The sequence below is a fragment of the Zonotrichia leucophrys genome, chromosome 2 (assembly GCF_028769735.1).
Source record: "Zonotrichia leucophrys gambelii isolate GWCS_2022_RI chromosome 2, RI_Zleu_2.0, whole genome shotgun sequence".
In the NCBI taxonomy this organism is placed as follows: domain Eukaryota; kingdom Metazoa; phylum Chordata; class Aves; order Passeriformes; family Passerellidae; genus Zonotrichia; species Zonotrichia leucophrys.
The window spans coordinates 129,501,954-129,526,442 of record NC_088171.1 but is presented as its reverse complement, the minus strand read 5'-3'; positions in this window follow the sequence as shown (position 1 = coordinate 129,526,442).

Sequence of the window (24,489 nt, the reverse complement as noted above, 5' to 3'; positions counted from 1 at the left end):
GGCTCTCCAGGCTTTGTGCCGCCCTGAGTCTCCCCAGTACGTCCGGCGAGCCCCGTGCGTGGCTGGGTGGCCGAGCCCCCGGGGTGGTGGGGGGCCGGGAGTGTCCCGGCACACGCGCGGCTGCGGGATGGCTCCGCATCGAGCCGCGCCCCGGAGCCTCATCCTGCACCGGGAGCGCGACCCATGCTGGGGGTAAAAACGAGAGGGCCGGGAATGGCGGCTGGGCCCTGGGAGACCCCCGGGGCTGATGGATGGGCGCTCGGCGGCTCCGCAGGCGCAGGACGGTCCCTCTGGAAGCCTCTCCCTTGGAAAGGCAAGCGGGCATTTCGGACAGCACCACCCAAACGTTGATGAGAACATGCTGACAGGGGTAGGAAGAGGATTAATAAATATTGCTCTTGTTGGAAAGGCTTTTTCAGTTTCTGAAAAACCCACCCTGTTTCCTAAAGGTCTTGGGAGTCAGCATTCACTTGTCCCCTCACTGAACAGCATGCCCCAGGCTGAATCTTTGCTCAAGTATGCAGTGTCCTGACCTTTCCTGCTTTCTCCTGGGCTCTGGGATCAGCACTGTCTCACAGGATTAGAAATAAAATGGAGAATAATAAGATGGAGAAAGCACCTCGATATATTTTTTGAAAAGGGCCAGGTAGGCTAAAGGTTCTCGTGTAGATCCATGTTGTACCTGGCAATGCCATGGGCCAGGAGCATCTCCGGAGCGGGAGCGGCATTCCCTGCCGGGGCTGGCTGCCGGCTGCCGTGCCTCGGGAGGCCCCGCAGCTCCCGCTCCGTGCAAACCCCACGGGAAACCTCGGCTCCGGTCACGTGCCCGGCGCTGTGTCCCGGCTGTGCGGCCGGAGCGGGCGGCAGCGGCTCCCGGAGCGGTCCCGCCGGATCACCGGCACCCGCCCGGCTCATTGCTCGGAACGACTCCCGCAGGACGGGCCTGTGTTTGTGTCTACAGCCATGTCTGCCTCTGTGGGGCAGAGTGAGGGAGTGGCGAGGGAAGAGTGAGGTGCTTGCTTCTGGCGAGCGGGACAAAGTTCTGGATGTGTTTGTGTTCTGGGGTGGCCGGGAGCAGGTTGGTTCGGTACCACAGAGCAGCACCTGCAGCTTCTCCAACACGTTCTCTGCCTCCTGCTCTTGCCTGCGCGCCTCTCTCTGTCTTTTGCAGGCAGCTCCAGGACAGCTTCCCAGAGTGGCCTTGCACCCTGCAGGGACAAAGGGACTGTGGACCTGAGAGTGAATAAAGTGATCAGAACGCGGTCACTTTCATCTTCACAACAGTGATCCTGTATTTTGACTGAATATCAGAAACGTGGTATCCTCATGTCAAAGTTGGCTTTTTAAGAACCAGGCTTTTTTTCATTATACCATATAAATAACAGTTAGTTCCTCCGTGGTGGCATTTTACCTGCAGAGTTTGTTTCTGGATTTCTTACTACCCTTCCTCATGGCCTAAGATGTATTTTGATGTTTGTCATAATGTACTCCACGTAAGTTTTGCCCATCAACCTCTGTTATCTTAGACATTAACAGTGGGATATTTTAAACATTACTTTGCATCAGTTCTAGTTCCTTCAATTAACTCCAAGATTTAATGAATTTCACTCATGTGCCTATTGAATATTGTTGGAAAGCTTGTGAAAAGAGCTAAAAAAAGCAAAATAGGCAATATTGTGCAGAGTGAAGCTTACCAGAATTTACTAGCTGTGTCAGGTGAGAACATCACTGTTGCTTAATTTAAATGTGAAGGATATAACCTTCCTCTTTGGTTTCCAAATGATGCTTCATTGGAGTATACAGGTACAGAGGGGGGGTTTTGAAACAAACATTGTAAGGCTCAAGTTCATAATGTATTCCAATACACGATGCTTCATCTTAAATGTTTTTATTTTTTACCATTATTTTCCACTTTAGGAAGCAATAGGAGGAGAGCTTTAGAGCTGTACTTGAACACAGATGGTATGATGGCACAGCATTTGCTGCATCTTGTTTCAAGTTATGTTACAGAGTTCATTTTTAACATAAGCTAAAAACCCTTATTTTGTAGAAAAGTCTCATTGAAATGGCAACCACCCAAATATAGAGCATACGTTTTCTGAGGTACTTGAATATTTTCTGGTAACATGATGAAAAATTAATTGATGCAAGAAAAATTACAATCCTTAAAAGTGCATAAAGAGCCCAGACTGGAGCCTGCATTAGAATGAAGCGCAAGTGTGTATTGCATTTTGATATTTCCAGGAAATACAGGGGAATCCCATGTGAAGTAGGCTGCAGTACTGGAGGCAGCGTTAATAGTTTTGTGGAAGGAAAACATCAGCCTTTCCATTCTGCCCTTTCCATTATTTTTGGTTTCGGAGTGAATGGAACATCTCCTGCAGCACCCCTAATTGCCATTAACCGTGGTTGTGTTTGTGAACAGCCCCGTGCGTCAATGGCCGCTGCACTCTTTCCCCTTGCAGTGGGCTATTTTTGCCAAACACCATTCCCACTGCTCTGCATCTCATGAACGCTGCCATTTGGAACAGATCCGAGGCATTAGCTGTTACTCACCTTTGCATGTGCTGTCTTTTAAACAGATACTCTCCTGCTGTCTTTTATTCTTACATTTCCTGCACTTTTCCCCCACTGTGGAATGGTTTATTTTGTCTTGCTTATTGCAGTTTTGACCAGGGAACTCGGTCTCTTAAAAACCCGGGCTTTTAGCAGCTTTCCTGTTCTTCAGATGCATTTTCTCTGTTGTTCTCCTCACAGCTTTTTGTTCGATGACTTGCACTTTCACTATCTCAGACTGTCAGGCGGCAGCCAGCAGCAAAAACTCATTTGTAGAGTTAGAAACATTTGCATATGAAAGTACATATATGCATGTTTATTTACACTCATCCTTACTTTACTTTCTTACATGAGAAGAAGAAATCCAGGGATGGGGAGGGGAAAAAATTATTTCAGATATATTTTATTTCTCCTTTAAATCAGCTTTTAGTTCTTCTTCCTTCCCATCCTTTCTCCACAAGTGCTTAGTTATTCTTTCTTGTGCTTAAGCAGAATTAATTACAAATAGATGAGTACAAGGTTGGGTTATCCCCGTACTAGAAGAGGATGGCAGGATTTTTGGGGGTCACCCTCACTAGACCAGGAACAACAACCCAGGAAATCCATAAGAATATCTCTTAGAAGTTGGTGAATGCTGTCAGGACTGGAAGGCTCTGTGGTGGTGACTCTTGGTGCTAACCAGGCTGCTGCTAGAATATGGAGATGTTCTGAGTTACTGTTGGTTGGTGTTTGTGTTGTTTTTGGGTTTTTTTCCTGGGAACAGGAAAATGAGCAAAGGCAGCCTAGCAAAGGGCATTTCCCCAGAGACCAGGAGATGATTCTGCAAATTTACGGCCTGCAGAGGGAAGAAAAGGAGAGCTGGCAGCTCTGTTGTGTGCTCTTCTACTGTTAAGAGCTACATTTCCAAAAGCTGCTTGCTTAAAATCCTGGCTGTTGTGATTTTGTTACATACCTTTTTGGGCTCATTCTCAGGCTACATGATCATGTGCATATGGGTGTATTTTTATGCAGCCTTTGTGTGCTTCTGTAGGGTTTTGAATTTCTTTCTCCCACTTATCAAAAGTAAGATCCTTCAATTAATACAGCCTTTCTGGAATAAAACATTTATTGACATTTTTAGGTATATATTGTACCTATCTTTATTTTTTTTCCTTGGCCACTGCCTGTGGTTTGCAAGCCAAACTTCAAGCTTTGCAGAAGGGAATAAGATCTTTTGTTCAACTCCTTTGAAGGCTGATTGTGCTTTTGGATCAATGGATACTCTTCATCCTCAGGACACTCTTGTAGGTTGACCCACCTGAAAGACTTAAGTGAAGTATGCATGCATTTAGAATATTCCTTTCTTTTTTGTTCCCTCCCCCATCCCCAGTGTTGTAAAATGAGTCAGATTCTGACTCTCTGTCTGGTGCCAGTGATAAATCATGAATTGGGGATAAGGCTACTATTTTCCATCACTGAGTGGAAAGTAGTTGGAGCTGCTGGATCTCACAAGGCCTTTCTCTCTGCCTCATCAAACATTCTGTAGTCTCCTCATCTGTTTGTAGTCTAGTTTTTTAATAAAAATTACAAATCTAGCCAAAACATCAGTGTACCTGTGAGTTCTGCATAAGTAATACTTTACCTTGGGTTCAAATCCTTAAATGATTTTGTGTATGGATGGATTTAGGTGTATATATATTGGAGAGTTAGTGCATGGTTGGAAGTGTCCCTAAGGGTCATTCCTCCAGTTCACCTGCCAGTACAATGTGAAGATACTTTCCACCAAAATTATTTTAAAATGTTTGCAAACATCTTGTCAACAGTGACAAGTATCCAAGGAGGACAGGATACCCAACAAATAAAGGGCATAGACATGATGAATTGTAGGTTACCACATTCCCTGATTCTGAAAAAAATTATTGTGAAATGGCAACTGCCTTCACAGAACCTGTCACCAAGTGATGAAGATAAATCAGCACTGCTCTTTGTTTCCTACTGACCTTTCTGAGAAAGGAAGCTGGATGCTGCTCTTCCTTGTTTAGAAAAAGCTCCTGAAACTTTTGAAAGACTGTGAGTTTGCAGAGAGGTAACTGAGAGCTGAATTTACTCTGAAGAACTTTATTTCTGACCCTCAGTATATGAGATGGAGGAAAACATCAGGAATTGGATGCACTTACAGGGCTGCAATAACTTCCAATAATCCATTAGCTAAAAGGAGGTTTGAGAGGTCTGGGTGGTGAGGCTGTCACATACATATATGCATGTTTGTGTCTGTGCATAGGTCCTGAATCTCATTTATTTCCTTTCATTGTAGTGTTCAAGTACGGTAGGGACATTGTGAAAGTGTGCAAATTCTTGAGCTGTTAAGAGCTCATTTTGAAAAAGGTATCAGGCTGTTGCATCGGGTGTACCTGTTTTCTCAGGGAAAATCCAGTTTGTTTCTGTACTTGAACTGATCTTACAATTAATAAAATTAGATATGAACTCAAAAGTTGCATGTAATAACAAAGTTCATCACTCATGAGTAACGTTGATTAATCAGACTATTTTGAGATGCAGCTAGGCAGTGAGTGTTTTAGGGATGCTGCTGCAGTCATCAGAATTTTGAAGAATCCAAATGAAATATCCCCACCATCAGCAACAAGAAGGAGATTCAACATGAATGTTTGCAAATACTTGGCTAGATAGAGGCCTGCAAGTAGAATATACATGGTTTATATATTATGATTTTATTATATTTTCCTTCCTATCTGATTGCCTGATGCTGAGGTATTTGCATGTCTTCCAAAGATGCAGAGCCCATCACATCTCTTTTCTTCACCATTTCTCCCTGCAGGAAGCAAGAGGGATGGTGCCAGGATGGGCACTCTGTGCCCTGGGATGCAGGAAGGTGGTTGGGCACCTGCTCCTTGGGGAGCACTGACTGAACCTGAGTCCTCTGGGGCTGCAAGGATGAGTTTGAGTGAAATTAGCATGGCATTGATTAATTAACTGTGCATTAGTCTTATCCCAGTCCTTTACACAGGGCTGGATTACTGAATCCAGAGTAACCCTGTTCATTTATAGGTTAATAAAGTTCTTTACTTTTTGTGAAAATGGCCATTGGGGTTTGGGAACTCAGAACTCTTTAGCTTGTATTCATTCCCACTACGTGTAACTGCTCTTGAGTGAGCAGGATAACACTTAAAAAGTGTAGCCAGAAGAGACAGGATGTCTTTAAGCAAACTTGAGACTAACATCATCCTATTATACCTACTTTGATTTATTTTTGGACTTATTTTTTATTTATTTGTTCTTACTAGCTAATGTTATTTTAATGTTGATTGTCAGGAGAAAGGCTCCATAATGTCTTGGTTCAAATCAGTTGTGCCACTTAATTTAGAGCTTCTCATCTTGCATGCAGAATTTATTCTGAGTTTGTCTCTTATTTTTTAAAGCTAAATTATTTATTTTCTTAGCATTCTTTAGGAATAGAATATAGTTGTTGGAGTTGAAGGGATGATAAAAAAAATGCTAAGGTACAAGTCTCATAGGGTGTGTTCTGAGGATTTCTGGAGGAACCTAAAAATGAAACAGCATAGCTCCTCTAGGATACACACCAATTTCTAAACTCTAACTCTAAACATTTGCCATTAAAAGGATCAATGGGTAACATATTGATCCTATATGTCTCTAAGGTAATCCAAGGAATTATTAATACAGCCAATTGTTTATCAGATAATAATTTGAAGTTAAAAATCAAATGAGACAACACTTCAAAGGTCCTTTTATAAGGTGGTCCTTTTTAATTTCTGGAGTAAAAAAATCTCATTAATCACTTACTGGTATCTGAACAGTTTGATAGAACTGTGGATGGAGGTAAATTTACTAATATATTTTACTTAGATTTCCACAAGCCCTTGGCAAAATTATCACAACAGGCTACTAAAGAAATTCAAATGTAGTTTTACAAGGAAAACTTAGGCCCCTAAATACAAACTAAAGTGACTTTATTCAAGTTATAGGCATTAATAGCACTTCTAATCTTGAAGCTTTGCTTAATGCAGTAGGAATTTACATTTTCTACTGGTAAAATCGCTCAGTTCCCTTGTTTTTGTTGCCGAGCACGTGCAAAACCATCTTGACAGCTCCAAGCTGCTAAGCCCCAAAGAAATACATAAAATAAGCATTTTCTTGCAAGTTTCCTCACAACTGCCTGTCAGCTTCAATTTTGCATCCCAGCAACCAATTTCAACTCACTTTATTTTATACTGACTACATTTATCAGAATTTATTTTATATTCTTGGTAGGATACTGAAGGAAGATCTCAGGGCCACATACTGCTGCCAAAGTGTTAGACAGCATTTAGCATGAACAGGGTCAGAAATTAAAACCTGCTGTTTTTTAGCCTGGTTGCCTTTGAAGTTAGCTTTGTGAGATTGAGTTGTTTATCTCTCTGTACATTCAGCAGTTCCCCTGAAAAACTTTGGGGCTGGGTTTCAAGCAAATTTGAAAGATGAGCTGAAATCTCAAGATAAATGAGGTCTGTGACAAACTGCAGCTGTACAGAGGACAAATCATGTAATGAAATGCCTGTGCTGAGGCAGAGGCAGGCGGGTGCAGCCCTGGCACAGCGCTGAGAGCCCCCAGCCCCATGGAGTGGGCTCAGAGATTTTTGATTGAGCACGGCACATGCCTTGGAAGAGAACCTGAGGTTGTAATGGCAGAAGAGGTTTTAGGAGACAAGGAACTTAAGTCTGTGAAATCAATCAAACCCCACCTTGTTTCTCAAAGTTCTTACAGAACAGCTTGGTTCTCTTGCCTTGCCTCTTCTTCCTCCTTTTGGCCCTGAACACCTTTTTTCCTCCCAGGATCCCTGGAGTCTGTTACTATCTTTGTATTCCCTTTTCTCTCCTGGCTCAGCATCAATTTCTGTAACTTAACCACTCTAAAAATCCTGTCTGATTTAGAAATGAGGTCTCAAATATACACCCTGGTGTGAGCCACTTAATGGCTGGCTGTTTCTTCATCCAAGAAGTTCAGCCAGGCTGTTAGGATGTGCTCCTGTCAATAGCTGTAACAAAACTAATTGGTACTTACCCTTTTCCATCCTGACTGGAGAATCTCCTGCTTTGATATTTATACTCCTGAAACACTTGTGGATTCTTATCATGCCCCCTTGTCAGCTACCTGACATTTTGAAGACCCAGCTGTTGTGTGTGGGAGCTAATGAATATAGTTTAAGAGAGGCTAACTACAATGAAGCAAATTATTACTTTTTAAATCTATACACACATTTCAAATAGTACATTGCATTGGTTTTATAATATTCTTATATGGAGTTTTGCAACTGTCCCACAGGTGTGTGCTGCTCTAAAAAGCACGTGAGAGTTTTATATTTTACAAATCAGCTTAGCTGGAGAAACCAAGAAAAATGTCCTGCCTTCTTTGTCTTTTCTGTCAGATTCTTCCACAAGATGGATAACTTATCTAGCCTGGAAATGTTTGTAGTTCTTCTCTGGTCAATTATCTAAACAGGACATAATTGAGCTGATGTCAAAACAAAGACTACACACATGTATCGTACTGGGCTGTGATAAAAGCTGCTCTTCTACACGACTTCCAGCTTGTGAAACCTGACTGGTTTTGCATAATAGATAAGCCCCAGGAAGTATAAAATTAGTGGGAGTACTTGCAATGTGGCCAAGTTACATTTTTACAGTTGTTTAGAGGTCAGCAGCAAATTGACATCTACACTCAGTCCTGCAGGGAAAGGCTCTGTAGGGAGAGAGCTCTCAGGCAAATGTCCATATGATTTCCCTGTGGCCATATGGAAAAACCTGAGGCTGAAAAAGGGGCTGAGATCATATCAGCAAGCTAGTGCCAGAGTTACCAAGCCAATCTTTCTTGTCATTTTTCTGGGACAGGCTTTGAAACCTAAACCACAAAGAAAGATTTTTGAAGAAAAAATCCAGGCCTAAGGTCTCACAGGGCAGGCACTCTTTTTCTTCTCCCACCTTTTGGGTTCTCTTTTTTGTATCACTTAACTTGAAAAGGATATTTCAGTAAGAAAAAGGTTAAACTCCTGAACAAGACTACCAAGTTTATAGATGATATTATCTCTCAAACAGTTAATGTCTCACTTCTCAGTTAAACTATTTTGTTTTTTTCAAGCTTGGCAGACTTCTGGATTGGCTAATTAGGAGTACAACTAGGCTGTAACCAGATGATCTCTATGATACGACAAACAGCATGTGAGCAGCAATAATAGCAGTAGACTAACTTCAGAATGCTGCAAGTTGCTCTGAGCTTCACCAACAGATTTGTTGATCAGCTCCAGATTTTACAATGTCATTTTTCTTCTTTTACAGAAAAACTGTCACCAGAGCTGGTTATAGCTCACGCCTGCAAATGCAAAAAGTTGTATGGAGACAACAGTGCACAGGAAGGCTATGGATTGCTAGGCTATGGATTAAGCCAGTTATTCAGAGAAGATGGTGTGCACAAAGAAAGCTCAGAAATTCAAAAGCAGAGATTAGGTGCCTTTCTAAGGAGAATAGATGGAGGGACAAGATTTGGGGGAGAAAAACCTGCTGAAGAAAATGTTTCACTTACTGTGAAAACAGAAAAGAAGGAGGGTAATAAAAGAATGAAGCCTATCTAGTTTCAAAATTGGGCTGAAGAAAAAGAAGTAGTAAAAAACACTACTATAGATGAGTTCCATAGATAATCTCTATTATCTATGTAGATAATAGAGGGGATGTAGAAAGATCTGTACTCTATCCTGTAACTATCAGAAAGCACATGGGGTAGAGGTTTCTTTAAGAGCAGTTTACAGGACAAAGTGGAGATTTGGAGGTATCCATATAGAGCTATGGTTGGTGTCCAGGCAGGAAGTTCTCAAAATGTCCTGAATTCCAGGCTTATATCTGTCTGTCAATGCAGTCTGTGCTACAGCTGCTCAACACTGATGAAGAAACTCTCTGACTCTCAACTTTTTGTTTTCTCCATCGCCCACTGGTACCTGGTGATGAGGAAAGCACAGTCAGGAGTTCTCATTCTGATGAAGCTTTTGAGTTCTCATAAGCACTTGGTCTGTGACACCAAAGCTACTCCTCAGCATCTGGACACAACTCAGGGAAGATTTTTTCCTCCAGGTTTTTGGGTAACAAGCTAGGCTGATGTACCTTCACCTCAGCTGTAAATGAATCCTCTCCTGGCACTTCCCAGGAAGATTTGGGAGTTTGTTGCCATGTCCTGCCCCTGGCTCACACATTCCCTGGCACAACTCTGACATTCCTACAACAATTTATATCCCCAGCAGATCACTTCCTCAAGTAAATATGGCATAGCAGCTCAGAGGGTGGTCGAGGACTGCTCAATACATTCATTTGGATATATGTAGAACTCAAGTGCTCTTTTTCTGTGCCTTGGTGCTTTGCCACCAACCAAAAATTCCCGCTCTCCCTCCTGCTGTGATCTTCCTCCCACAGACCAGCCTTGCTGGTGATTTTGTTTTGCTCCTCCCTTCCCCAGCAAGCTTCTTGCTCTGACAAATTCTCCCTGGGCTACAATAGCTCCTGCCAGGTTCCTCCCAGTCTGTGGTCATGGCTACTGGGGTGGATGTGAGTATACCTGGCCCCAATGCCACAAACTCTCCCTTTGCACCCCTAACAGCCTGGAAACTGCTTCAAATTCATGAATCCATCCTGCATATAATTTGAAAGTGCATTTTCTTCAGAGGAAAAATAAATTGCAAGAAGAAAAGTGTCTTTACCTAAAAACAAGCCTGTATTGTTTTGGGAATAGAAAAAATCCCTAAGCAAGATGACAAAAACACACAGTATATTATTTTGATTACAGTTGTTCTAACTGAATATTTTATAGATCTGACAATTATTAAAGGGATTAAAAAATAAAGGAGGTACATTTTTTTCCCCCTAGTGTTTTTAAATCAATCTCCATGTTTGCTAGAGATGCTTTTCTATGCTCTTTTACCAAGGTCCTCAAGTAAGATAATGTTTTTCCTGGGGTTTTTGGGGGAGTGTCTTAATTAATCTTGATGAGACATTTCTAGAGAAGGCTGGCTGCCACAAAACCATGGGTACTGCAGAGGCAGTGTTTCTGAGGTGTGGTACTGGTGGGCACTTGTTCTGTAACTTTGTGGGGGGTCTTTGCTGGACCAAGTGCATGCTGCTCTTCTCACATCACACCTGTTGTGTCTTCCTTGGAGCATCTGTTCATTACTGTCAAGGGATCCCGGGCAGCTGGCTGCCCACAATGCCAAAGGGAATGTCTTTTATCAGGTTGGGGGACATTAACATGTGGTTTTCTTGTGGAGATGACAGCAGCAGGTTTCTGTGTATGTTTGTTTCTTCCCATCTTCTTTTTCATGATGAATTCAGTCTAGGTCTGATTTGTTATATAAGGAGGGGTTTGGTCTTTCACTGTACTGCTTATTGCTGCAAGGAGGGTGCTAGGAAACCCTGATACTCCTGTGAAAGGTATCCTGAATTTATTTTACCCAGTGATCACCAGGCAAGATGCAAAATAGTCCATAGGGCACAAGAGCAGGAACAAATCTTTTTACCCTTGTTTGTGAGCTCTGGACTGCAGACCAGCAGGCTGCTGTTGCTCTTAGGATCAATGCTCTGTTATTAATTTTCAGACAAATATTTATCAGGAGCTAAAGATCCCCTTGTGGAGACTAATAGGAAGAGTGTGCCCTAAAGAAATGGATTTGCTTTCTCTGAGGTGGAGAAGTGAATTGGAGTCCTCCATGTCCTGGGTGGGTGCTCTTCCCACTGAAGTGCTGTGTTAAGGTGATGGGGAATAAGGTGATGGGGAAGAGAAAGTAGGCAGCTTCATTCACTGTTGGAAAGGAAAGCTTGCTCTTCTCACAGCTGTACCTTTGGAAGAAATAGCTCTTAATCCCCGGCAAAAAGCTTTTCTTTGCTTCAAGCTGGATGTGGGCAGAATGAAGATGCACCATTGCAGAGGGTCTGGATGCCTGTGCATGCAGCAGCAACAGCAGCAGCATTCTCAGGAAAAACCGGACGTGACTCTGATGGGGCTCTGTCACGCACGGCAAGCAAAAGGTGTAGGCAGAAAGTCTGTCCTGTGGGAAGTCCCAAAATCTTGCCAGAACTTGACATGAGGTGGGTGTGGAGGAAAGGGAGGTTTCCATGTTTTATGCTGAAACAACACACATATTCACGAGCGTCCATGTCCATGGTCTGTATGGCTGTGCTTGGTTTAACCAGAGCCAGTCCTGCTTGGAAGGGAGTGTGCATGGGATGGGCTGGGGGATGTTATTGCTGCCTCCCTAACAGGCTGGGTAAAGATGTCAACCTGTGCTGAGATCCAGTCAGGCTATAAACACAGCAAGCTGGAATCCCTGGGAGAAACAGAAAGATAGGTGACTTGCCTGCAGATAAACAAGACAGCGGCAAAAATAGTACCTGGTCTCTGGACTGAAAAACCTGGAATCAGCCTGGTTTGTCCTGAGCTGCCCACAGCTCACAGACAGATGTGACTGTGTCAGGCTGAACTGGAATCTGTTAGATCTAATTAATTATAATATATTAAACAATTAAAATAATGAAGATCAGGCACAATCACATTCAAAACAAAGAGATTTAGCAAGATTAGGCTGTTAACACTGTACAGATGATGCCATTAATCTTGGGGGAGATCCAACATAAATGATACAATATCTAGCTAGCTGGGAAATGGTAAACTGGAGGAAATATCAGGTCCCCAGTGGAAGGAAGCACATGGATTTTCCCATTCAATTTTGCAACCTTATTTTTAGTCAAGAACAAAATACTGAACGTATCAAGACTTGTATATGTGTGCACATATACCCTAGGTGTGATGGCTGTGAGTCACACAACTTGTGGACTTCAAGGAGACAGGGAGTTCACAGCTTGAAATGCTCGGTTAATTATATATACTGCTGTACTTCCCATTTATGTTTGTAAGAGTTATTCTGTTATTTGTGGTGACTTTAGCACTGGGGGACCTGACTTTGGCAACTCTGGGAGCAGAAATTGTTTCTTGTCCATAAAACAGGTACATCCCTTCAGGAGATGAGAGGGGGCTTGGGGCCCCATGCTCATTCTTCTTTTGGTTTTTCCAGGATCTCATTTCCAGGATGACTGTTGTCAGCAATAACACATTTATGACTCTGATGTTTGTGAGAAGAGCCTTCTGTGTGGTTCACATGAGGCCATGTTCCCCCCTGGAAACCCAGGTCTGGTGGAAGGTCCTGGAGCCCAGGCACAAAGCCATGGGGAGCTGCAAAACACCCCAAAGCTGTTTGTTGGAGACTGAGCATGGAGAAGAACAATTTGTGACAGCTGCTAATGGAAAAGCAGGGGAATGTGACCAAAAGCCTGGCCTGCACTTCACAGGTAAAATGATTTTACCAGAAAAGGAGATTCTTGTTAAAGAGCCAAAGAACAAAGACATTTGAGGCCTCCTCTGGGAAATAAGGATGAGCAATCGGAACTGCTGGTTTTCTTTGTATAATCGAATACTGTATTCCTGGAGGGATCTTTTTATTTGGTTCTTTGCTCTCTCTGGTTCCTCTCTACAATGTACACAAGCTGCAGTACAGAAAATAGAGATAGTCAAAGAGAGATAACACTGTTCTGAGAGAATTTAATTAATAAGTCCTTGTGGGACTGAATGGGTAAGTATGGAAAGAATGGAGGAAGATGAGCAAAAATAAATCCTATTAATGTCTGACTTTATTAAATATTTCATTGAAAGAAAGCAAAAGATGCACCAAAACCAGTTTAGAGTTCTTGAAAAACCTAAAAATAATATTAGACAATGTCTTTTCTTGTTTATTTTGATTTTGCTTTAGACAAACTTAGTCTTGTTCCACCTTCAAGGAGGACACTTCAGCAATAGACATCTGAAGACCTCAGAAAGGACTGGGGAAACAGAACAGAGGGAAAGACTACCTCTTTTTTTTAACCACCACCTTCCACAGTTGCTCAGGAGACACCTGTGAAGGCCTGCATGGGTGGATGCAGGTTGCACCAAGATACAAACACTGGGCACCCACTGCCCTGCAGCACGCAGCAGGCAGGCAGCAGCAATGCTCTTTAATTTCAGGCTGACCCATGAATGAAAGATTCTTAGCATACTGATCTTGACCTCTCTTCTGTCCTGTCAGCTGTTACTTCCCAGTGCCCTTGGGCTGGCTGAATTTGCTCTTGCTGATGGCCTTTATATACTTCCCTGTCTCGGTGCTTGAGTTGAAACTGGGCATTTTAGGTTTTTCAGTAGATCTTGGAACTACAAATTAAAATCACATATCCCTGCTTTTATTAGAACGTTTGCTGAGGTCCAGAAGTTGCTGGAAGCCTGATACTCTTCACCATTTACTGGCTGTGAATTATGTAGCTACCCATATTTTTAATTTCCTTTCATTTACTTGTGTGTGCAGGACCTCTGTCATGCCCAGCAGGAAGCTCTCCCCTGGGTACAGAGAGGCAATTCAGCGTCTGTGCCAACCCCAGCTTGTAAAAGCCTGGCAGCTCTTGACAAACAAAGCCTAGAAATGTTGCTATTAAAAGCATTTATTGAATAAATCCATATGTGACAAAATGATAGCTGCAAAAAGCAGTAGAATTGTTTTTTAATGGATAAATCTTATTTGAAAGTTAAAGCTGAGCTGGGAAAGCTCAGAGAACAGTCACCTGAGGATAGAGCTTTGAGCAACGTGGGAAAAATTAGAACCAATATGAACAATATAGAGGATAATAGATTTGAGAACATCTGCTTTGAGTGGAAGCTTTTATGTAAAGAAAAGAGAGGATAAGCCTGGATTTAACTTTGGTATTTGAACGTTCTCACAAATAGAGACAGCAGAACAAGCCCTGGTTGCCTTTAGCAGGCGTGCAGCAGCCAGAGCAGCAGAGCCCTGCCCTGCCCAGGTCCTGCAGCTGCTCTGGGCAGGGCTGTGCCCCCAGCCAGGCACAGCACAGCTCCCAGGCACTGCCCTGCACCTCGGCCACAAACCCCAGCTGGGCTGTGACAGCCTGCGTGCTGAGGGAGGCAGGGCAGGAAACCTCCCTACAGGGCAGGGAGAGGAGCACAGGAACCTGATTGTGTAAAAGCCCTTGCAACAGCTGAAGAGCAGCTCTGCTGGAAATCCAGAATTACCATGGGACACCATCTTGGTTTTATGTCTCTGCTTAAAGTGTCTTTGCTTTGGCCTTTCCTGGGTGATCAGAACTTGGTGTAGACAAGAAGAAAGAAAAAAGGGTCATTGTTTAAAAAGAGACATTGGGACAGTATTTGGCCATCAATTCCTCCCCCCCACCCTTCCCTCCCAACATTTGCTATCTGAATTGTTGCTTAGATACTGAATAGAATTAGTCCTGATGGGCTTTGGGTGGGTGATGGAATATTTCCTGTTGAGGGATGGGAAACTCTTTCTTAGAGCTGGCAGCGGCAGATGTGGAACCTAGAGGTGCAAAATATCCTTCCTGGGAAGAAGGAGTCTCCAGCAAGGACAGACAGCTCCTGTGACTGCTGCTGACATTCATGAATGCAGTATGGGAGTACTCAAAGTGATTCAGGAATTTCTTGGCACACATAATATCCACATTAGGAAAATGTTTTGTATCATTTCAGAGATGGTCTAGCTTGTCCAGCTGCTTCAAAGAGGTTATTGGAGAAACCATGAAAACAGCATAGCAGGATTATAGAGGTTTATTGAGAGCTGGATAGAAATGACAGGGAGGACTGAAAAATGTTATGGAAGAATGAAAACAAATAACATCTGAAAGTACAACATCAGAACTGAATCTCCAGAGAACTCCTGGATGAATGTCACATGTGAACTTGTATTCAGAGAAGGTACTTGAGAAGCAAGGAGTTCCATCTAGCAAGGAACAGATTTTTCAAAATCAGACGCAGGGAAACAGTAAGAAGCACGTACTATGTTTGGAATGTTACACATACAGGTGCAACTGCCTAATTTAGAAATGAGTCTGATGTTCCTGCTCACAATCTAGGAGCAAGTGAATGTTTGTGTGCACTATTGCTGTAAATCAGTCTCATCACCATGAATATCTTGCTTTTGGAAATATCAGTATTTTATGTGAAAAAAAAATTCCTCTCTCCAGTTTCTTCCAAAAATAGGATGCCTAATGTTGGTAAAATTATTTCAAGATTTATCTCACTGGCTTTTCTATAGGAGCTGTTTCCCCATGTACTGCTTCCCACAGTGGTAGTGGTAGAGCTGTGGCAGATCATCAAAGAACATCATGGGCTTGGTGCTTGCAAACCATTTTTAATCAGAAAGCATCTTAGTGAAACCCCCTCCCCCCTTCAGTTTCCAAAATTTGGGCTACTTAAACCTTCAGAAGTGTCTAGGATCCCTAATTTCTACTATACTTTACTCTTAAAAGAAAAAGAAGATGAATAAAAGAAATAAAGTCACATCAACACCTTATACAGGGGAGACTAGCTAGAAAATGGAGAACAGAAGCACATTGTATTTAATTCACAGGTAACATCCCCTTTGCATTAAGAGTGAGTCAGGGTACCACTGTTGTATTCCGTTTCTCAGCTAGCTGGAATGCCATGTAAGTAAAGCTCAGCTCTGCTGTATTGTCTTCTCTCCCTTGGCTGCTGGTTTTGTTGTTCTGGGGATGAACATGGGATGCTCTGCTCCCTGCCAGCCCCAGCCACCCCATGGTAGTTTCTGTCTCAGGAGGGGAGGCCTTGATTCCAGACATTTGGCAAAGTGCCTGCTGTATGGGACTCTATCACTGGGAAGAGTCAGGTGGCTCTGAGACATAGGATAGACCAGACTAGACTAGACTAAACTAGACTAGACAAGACTAGATTAAACTAGACTAGACTACACTAGAACAGTTCTGTTGGAAGGGACCTACAGAGATCATCTAGTCCAAGCAGATATATCAGCAAAGCCTTCTGCAGGGCTGGACAGTGTTTTGTCACCAAGTGCAGACATGCTGCAGATGCAGTCCCCAGAGAAGTGGACATTGCCACATGCTCCCCACACAGGTGGGGTGAGTGCTGGCACGGCACAGGCACAGGACTTCAGGCTGTCACAGCAACACAAGGCATCAGCCCTGGCAAACAAGGCTCAGAGAATCACAGAATAAGCTCAGTTGGAAGGGACCCACAAGGATCCTTGAGTCCATCTCCTGGGCCTGCTCAGGAGCATCCCCAATGGTCACACCATGAGTGTGAGAGCATTGCTCAAACACTTCCTGAGCTCTGCCAGCTTGTGCCTGGTGCTCATGGCTGCAGTGGCTGGCACAGGAGCACAGGGAGCCAGGGCAGTGTTTGCTGTTGGGGGTGAAGGAAGGGCCCCATCCTGCAATAGTGTTTCTGTCTTCACCCTTCCTATCTCTGCCACAGGGGTGGCAGTAGCAAGCCCGGTTTTCCATCACAGTGCTGCCCTTCCTTCCCCTTTCGTGTGGCAGGAGCGACTCAGCCCTGGCCCCTTGTTCTGAGGACAGCAATTCTCAGTGCCAGCAGCTCTTCTGAGGAGCCTTTGGTTGATTCTGCCTTGAATTCCCCACAGCAGAGTGCTGCACTTACAGCTGGGCACTCACAGCAGCCCCTGGTCCTAAGGCAGCCCACAGGAAAGGTATGAATGTGTCCCTCACAGGAATTCTTAAGGAAAAGCCAAAGACTTAAGTTATATTAGGACTCAGAGCTTGCAGTCAGGTTTTGCACCAGCAGAATAACTTCCCAGCTAAGGCAAGGCCAGTGAACCTGGAGAGCCCAGCCCATCTCAGCCTGCAGGGATCCAAACACACACATCCATTGGGAATATTGTAACCACCAAACTGTGCTGCGGCCCATCAGCAAAACCAGACCTTTCCACCACAGGACCCACTGAGGAGCTGCTGCCTCATCCTCCAGCTCTTCACTGCCTCTTTCTGAGGGAATTTAGGCAATCTGCTCCAGCCTTGAACCTGTACCATGAACTAGCAAAAGCCCTGGACTCGGATGCCTTTGACATCACTGCTCTATTTCTCCCAACAATTCCCATTTATATTCTGTGACATTTAAGTGTCCCAGACCCTTGAAGCAGAACGACTGGGCAATTATAACCTGCATTTGTTGTTCAGCTTGCGCCCCCCTCCCGTGAGCAGAGCTGTGAAAGCAGAGCTCACAGCAGCTCTGCTCTTGTGAGAGGCAGCACCATTTACAGACCTCCAGCACGGGCTCCGTGGCTCATCCACAGCCATGGATGCAGAACTCCTGCAGGTGCACAAAGCTTGATGTTCAAATAGTCAGTCTGATCTCCAGATTCTTCCTTCCACAAGGCCTAAAAAGCTTCTCAAGAGAAAAGAGCTAATATGAATTTCCCATCCAAAAATCCTTTTTGTAACAAGAGAGTTTGCAGACTCTCTTGTTTCTTGGCCTATTCACAGTGGAGGGTGCTGTATAAAGATTATTTATTATCAACGTCCCTAGGAATGGAGTGGGACTGTTTATAATAATCCTTTGTATTTCTTTAGACCTGATTTCCTAGCTCTTGGCAAATGTTAGCCTTGTGATGTCTCTTCAGGAAGGTCAGTGCTGTTATCCATGGGTTACAGGTGGGAAACTGAGGCACAAAGGTCTTAAATGGCCACTGGCACCCCTGGCTGCTGTGTGAAGTGGATTTAGATGCAAAACATTTCAGGTTTGGGTCTGTGCCAGCCCTCTCCTAACAGGGCCAGCAGGAGGAGGTGACTATGGAGAATTCTGCCATCCCAACAGCAGTACAATTTTCCAGCTCTTGCCTGGATGTGGGGAGATCTAAACAGGACTGATGGGTCACGGGGGCTGGGGCCTGTATCACCTTCCATCACCTTTGCTCTGGGGCAGTGACTCACCATGGGTGCTTAGGTAGGACAGATGACACAAACAACACTGCAGAATTGCCTGGTGTTTTCTGTCAGGAGACCTTGATGAGGATCAGAAGGTACATTTCTAACACAGCCAATTCCTTTCCAACCACAAAGACATCCTTCCTTCCCCATGTATATCTGTCACTTGTTTTGATAGCTGCCATATTTTTCTAGCATGAAATAGACACATATAATATGATTTCCCCCCCTATTTCTCAAGTTTATCTGATGCAAACATATTTAGGAACTGGATAACAGAGCAGAATGCTGGCCTTCAAACCATAACTTTTAAAGCTGGGTGAAAATTAAAGCAAAAATAGGTATTAAATTTGAGAGAGGCTGAAAAAGTTCTGTTGGAACTTGGAGGAATTTCAAATGTTATTTTTAACCAGACTTTTAGCTCTTATGGGAAACAAAACTTAGAAGGACAGATATAATTAGGTCAGATATTGAGAAACTTATTATGCTTTGCTACAGATGATCCCAGGAGAATGTAACTTAAGCCCTTTTTTTGTATTAAGATTCAATCATGGTTCTTCACTTTTTAGTGTAAAATAAAGTAGGATAAAAGTATGCTTTGTATTACTAACTGCCTCAGCAATGGGTGTTTGACAAGAAATCTGAGGACAGAAGGCAAGGTTTTTATTTCACTTTGTACCAAAATACATAACATTGTGCTAGCATCTGTGCCTGCTTTTGTTCACAGTGCAGATACAATTGATTTACTGGTGTATCCTGGGAATATCTGATGTTTGGTATCTCCCGAGCTCCACTGTGCAAATATTAACTGCACCTTGCAGTAGGATTACAATGCAAACATGATTCCTATTACAAATGGGGAAACTGAGGCAGACTGAGGCAGAGCCCCAGTTGTTTGATCAGCGCCGAGCCTGTTTCACTGCTGCAGTCAGGACTTCAGAACTTCTGCTCCCACTGCTTCTGCAGAGAGATCCACCTTGACACGAGAAGCGTGTGCTTCATGCAAAACCAGGGGAGAAAAGCCTTTATCAAAAGAAGAAAGGAGCCAGTAGGTGGCTGATAGTGCTGTTAACACATGGATCTGTCATTACTCACAGCATTTATCATGTCTGTTGCTGTGAAGCACACTGTTCTTCTTTAAAGTAGGTGTCTAATTTGAGGGATACTGGTTTTCCTAGCAGCTGCAGTGATCTGGGGAGGGAGACGTGGTTAGTTGCCTGCAGAGAGATATTGCACATCATTTGTTGTAAAGCTTGCCCAGAGGGAGGTGAAAGTGGACTGGAGCCATGCTAGGCAGCTCCTGGACACCAGGTTTTCCCAGCACAGTCCCGCTGGCTCTGGAGTAGAAAAAAACAATATTGTCACTAACAAAGATTTGTTGGCACCTCTCCTGGAACTCAAAGTCAAATCAGACACAACACATAAAGGTGAAAAAAGCTCGATAGCTTGAATTTTTTGGGGAGATGGTTTAATTCTGTCAGCAGCAACAGGTCTCCATTGCTAATGTAAAATGTTTCTCCAGCCCACAGAGAAGCTGTGTGTATGGTTATTAGCAAAACCTTTGTAATGTAGGATCAAAATGCAAAAATCTGCAGTGACTGGAGTGTGTGGATTTGGAGCTCAGGTTCAAACCTTCGTCACAGATGCATGAAATAGAAGGAATCTCTTCTTGTTTCTAGACCATGTCCAGGCCTGAAGTGATGGTAAATCTGAACAATATATTTATCTTGAATTCATCTTGAATCTGAAGCAAAGAGCAGTGGCAGGACCATCTGGAGCTAGCTAAGAACACTCAAGACAAGCTGATTCACCTGGTGTTTACCTGGAGCAAGACTCCCTACCTAATGTGGCATTGGAGAAACATAAAAGAAGCCAGGAAATAGAGGCTATTTAAACAGGAAACATCAAGATTTCTCATAATATTTTTGACAAGTATAGGTAAAAGGCAACCATATAAATTCCTATGGTAAGTTAAAATCTCATGCTTGATCAGGACAAAGTGGTGGAAGGTAACTGATTCCAGTGCTGCATGTATTTGTAGCAGCACAAAAGTGTCATCCATCCCACTGTTGCCAATATTCAGGAGTTTACTTGCTACCTGTACTTGTAAATGGTAGCAACTGCAGTCAAAGTTTCCCTGTCTGCCACAGGAGGTATTAAGGTTGATGAGCTGTTCAGAATTATTGCTAATGACTACAAGGCAGTGATATTGCTCTTCACCTTCAAGGTAGTAAGTGGTGTCAAGCTATGGCAATAATTTCCTGGAACAACCAACCTAGTATTACTTCCTAATGTAAATTGTACTCTTATTGATGCAATAAACTGCAACTGTTTCTTCAGGCTGTGGAAGACTTGCAGTAACTCATAAAAGCCTCAATCATGTAATTCTGTTGGGTCCTGCTTCCTCCCAGGGCCTTGCTAGCTGATCTTGCAATAGGGGCCATACAAAAGAGATAGTGTACAGCAAATTTGATCATTTCCAAGCAGAGTTTGGTTGCTGTCTCTCAAACATGCCACTTCCTACGTGCAGCCACAAAACCTCGCTGCCCCAAGAGACTCAAATCAGCCAAGCTGTAACTCAAAGTCCAGAAATAACTATTCTGAGATAAGGAAGTGTCTTGGATAACCTGTTTGGCAAAACACTTCTTGGTAGCACCCAGACAACAAATTGACTTAAATTAAAGGTAATTAAGATTAATATTATCTGAGAATGCACATGCTTTCCTGTACTGAGTAACTCTGCAGCCACACTTCTACAACAGTACTTTCTTACCCACTGCTTCTTTGTGTAACTGATCTGAGTCATCTGTCAAGTCTATCTCAAGCCTTGTCAAGTCTTGTATAGTTCTGCCAAGAGAGTAAATTTCCTTACTCAGGGTACATTGGATAAAAGAAGTTTGGTTGGTTTCATTTTGTTTTCTTTTCTGAGTTTCTTTTTTTTTTCTCTGAAGGAGATGGTTTAACTTTTCTCAATCCAAAAAACCTATTTCAACAAAGTTTTTGCTTCTGTACCAAGAGTCTGATTTTCCCAGGACACAAATATCATGTGGATGCATAATATTGCATTCTAATGACTGGTGTAGCAGTGACAGCTCTCTCCAGATGCAATATCCAAGCTCTGAATTCGACATCCAAGTGTTCCCTGCTGCCAGCAATAGTGCCTGCACCTCTAGAGTAGTGGCAAGGGGGCAGCCAGTGCAGAAAGCAAACTCTACTTCAGGTTTTACAATGCTCAGCTAAAATATATTATCAGGCCAACATGGAACTTCATCCTCAGGCTTTGAGAGATGAAACTGAATTCCTTTTAATCCTTGAAACATCATGTTTCACTGTTAGTATTCAAGGCCAACAGTAAGATGGTTATTTGCCTTTTCTATTTTTCAGAGGAAAGCAAAACCAAATTTTTTCCTGGTTTGATACCAGAGAGACACTGTCTACTTGAAATAGAGCCAGTTTGTGAAAATGAGTTAAAAGTCATCTCCTTGCCAATTTTTGTGGGTGTTCATGCTGCCTGGTTAGCAAGAAAAATCCTGCAGGGAATCTCATGAATGTCAGTGCAAGCAGGTAATGAAGAGCTAAGCCTCTGCTACATTTCTTTCTTCCTTCCTTTGAGGAGGAGGAGGAGAGGGGAAGGCAGATGGTACATCTTCTCTGGAGCACTGTGCCTATGTCTGTTTTTGAAGCTTTACCTCTATAGAATTGATGTGTTTGACTGAAGAATTATATCTCTGCTGCAGAAAACAGGAGCAAGACATCAGCATGTTCTGTGACTGCATTGCTCTGAGCTGGAGAAAAAGCTGGGGAGCAGGGAAAGGAGAGGGCTCACTGCAGAGCAGTTCCAGCTAGAGGAGAAAATATCTGTGACTACTGCCAACGTGCCAAGTGAAAGGTGTTGGAGAGTGTTGTTCAGATTTACCAAATTGATGTGATTTATTGAGCTTTTCTTTCATCCCCCTCCAAAAATGTTATGTCTGTTCAAACACATTTTTTACTTTATTGCTCACAGTTGGAGGTGTTTCACACAATGAGGCACAGGTAATATAATGCAGTTTCCCCAGATTTCTCCATGAAAGCTCAAAAAATGCCTAAGTGTTCTTATTTTTTTTGATAGACCCTCTAAAAATTGAACCTAACCCCAGTTCTAGCAGTCAGTTTATGGCAGAACAGTAGGAAAACCTATTTCAATTTGGACTTTACAGGTACATTAAAATACATTTTTTTAATTCCAGGTAAAGACATAGCCTAGGACTTCTTGGAGGGAAAAACCCAAACAAGTCTTTAAGCCATTGTTACATTAAATTTTGTTCATTAGTCTCTGATCACATCCTAGGGAAGACAAAAATGTGCATACTTATAAATCTGGGGCAAATATTTCCTAAATTTGGGGGGCATAAAATGCTTTTGTTTTGGCCAGCTGGGAAGTTTGGTGTCTACCATATTCAGGGGAGAAAATTATGTTAAAAACACATGTTAATTTTATGCTGAACACACTGAATGGTGCTCATTTCAGCAGTCACCCTTCTGAAAACATTTTACTCCAACATATTACCACAGAATCACAGAATGGTTTGGGTTGGAAGGGACCTTAAAGATCATCCAGTTCCAACCCCCTGCCATGGGCAGGGACATCTTCCACTTGACCAGGCTGCCCAGGGCCCCGCCCAGCCTGGCTTGAACACTTCAAGAATGGGGCAGCCACAGCTTTTCTGTCCAAGCTATGCCAGTGCCTCGCCCCTCTCAAGGTGGGGTTTACATCGGTTTGACTGCCCTCCTTCTGTCCTGCAGCTGGGAGGGATGGAGGTGGAGTCAAAGGCGCAGTGCCAGACTGTTCGGGACATGGTGGACATGAAGTTTCTGTTAAAAGCCATCTCTGTAAACCTGGTGCTTCAGGTTAGCTGATACTTGGGTGAAATCTGGCTGAACTGATGCCAGGCAGTGTTTGTCTGCGGATTGCCTCTGTGCCATCGTGGGGAATGGAGTAGATGTTTCTGGACTGGGATCTGCCTCCCTCGAGCAATCATGCACCACAATGTGCCTTTCAATTGGTGAAGAGACCTGAGAGCTTCCCAGTGGCTGTGCCAGAGCCAGGCATGGTGCAGCTGAAGAGGACACATGCAGGACTGAAATATCTTTGGTATGGGACCCAGAAGGAACAAAATGGTTTGAAGGCACCTTTCCATGTGTCTTCATCTTGATTTCTCATTCTACTCTGAAAAGAAGTCCTAGAGATGTCTCATTGCTTCAGTATTATAACGTTAGGAAAATAAGAATTCTTTATTTAATCCTGACTGTTCTGCAGCAGTTTACTTCTGCCTTTATATATATTGTACCACACACAAAGTTCCAAAAAGCTTTGCCCATTTCTTTCTGTTGGACACAGCTAACAAAGACACAGGGGAGTCCCAAAGAATCAACATGCAGCTACTTCAGCCCATTGCTTCTGCTGAGATTTCAGCAAGGCACACAGCAGTTGTGGAATGCCTATGCTGCTTTACATTCAACCCCTGGCTTATTCTGAAATAACTTTCATGTGTAGGCAAGCCAGGACAAGGCTGCAGTGCTAACCACCCTGTCTTTCTGTCTTCAGGAATTCTCCCGTGGGAAGGCAATGCTTCATTTCCTCTTTAAAGAAGTGATTCGTCCCCGTATCTGCCACAGCTGCACAAAGGGGGGGAGACTAGACAGAGGATCTGTGTAAAACGAGAGGCTGGAAGGGGAATAAGCAAATCAAACTCCCTTCATGTGAAGTTCCCACCCACCATTGTGCGAATGACCCAAACCAGAACACTGAGACTCCTCTCTAATGCCAGGGAAATTCAAATCCAGGTCCGACTTAGAAGCCTAGGAGCGAGAGGTAAGGTAATATGACACTTCTCCGGGATGGCTGTTCGAAAGAATGCAGGAAGAAGAAAAAATTAACCCTGTCTGCATGTAAAGTGAGCCACATCCATCCGTCATTCAAATCCAGGGGGAAAGTCTCCCTTTTGCATAATTCCTGTGCCCCAGGCAAGAAAGGGCATGATACAGTTCTGGTGACGACCTGCAGTAGAATGCTACTTGCAAATCTTTTTATGCTGTTATTCATCTCCTGAG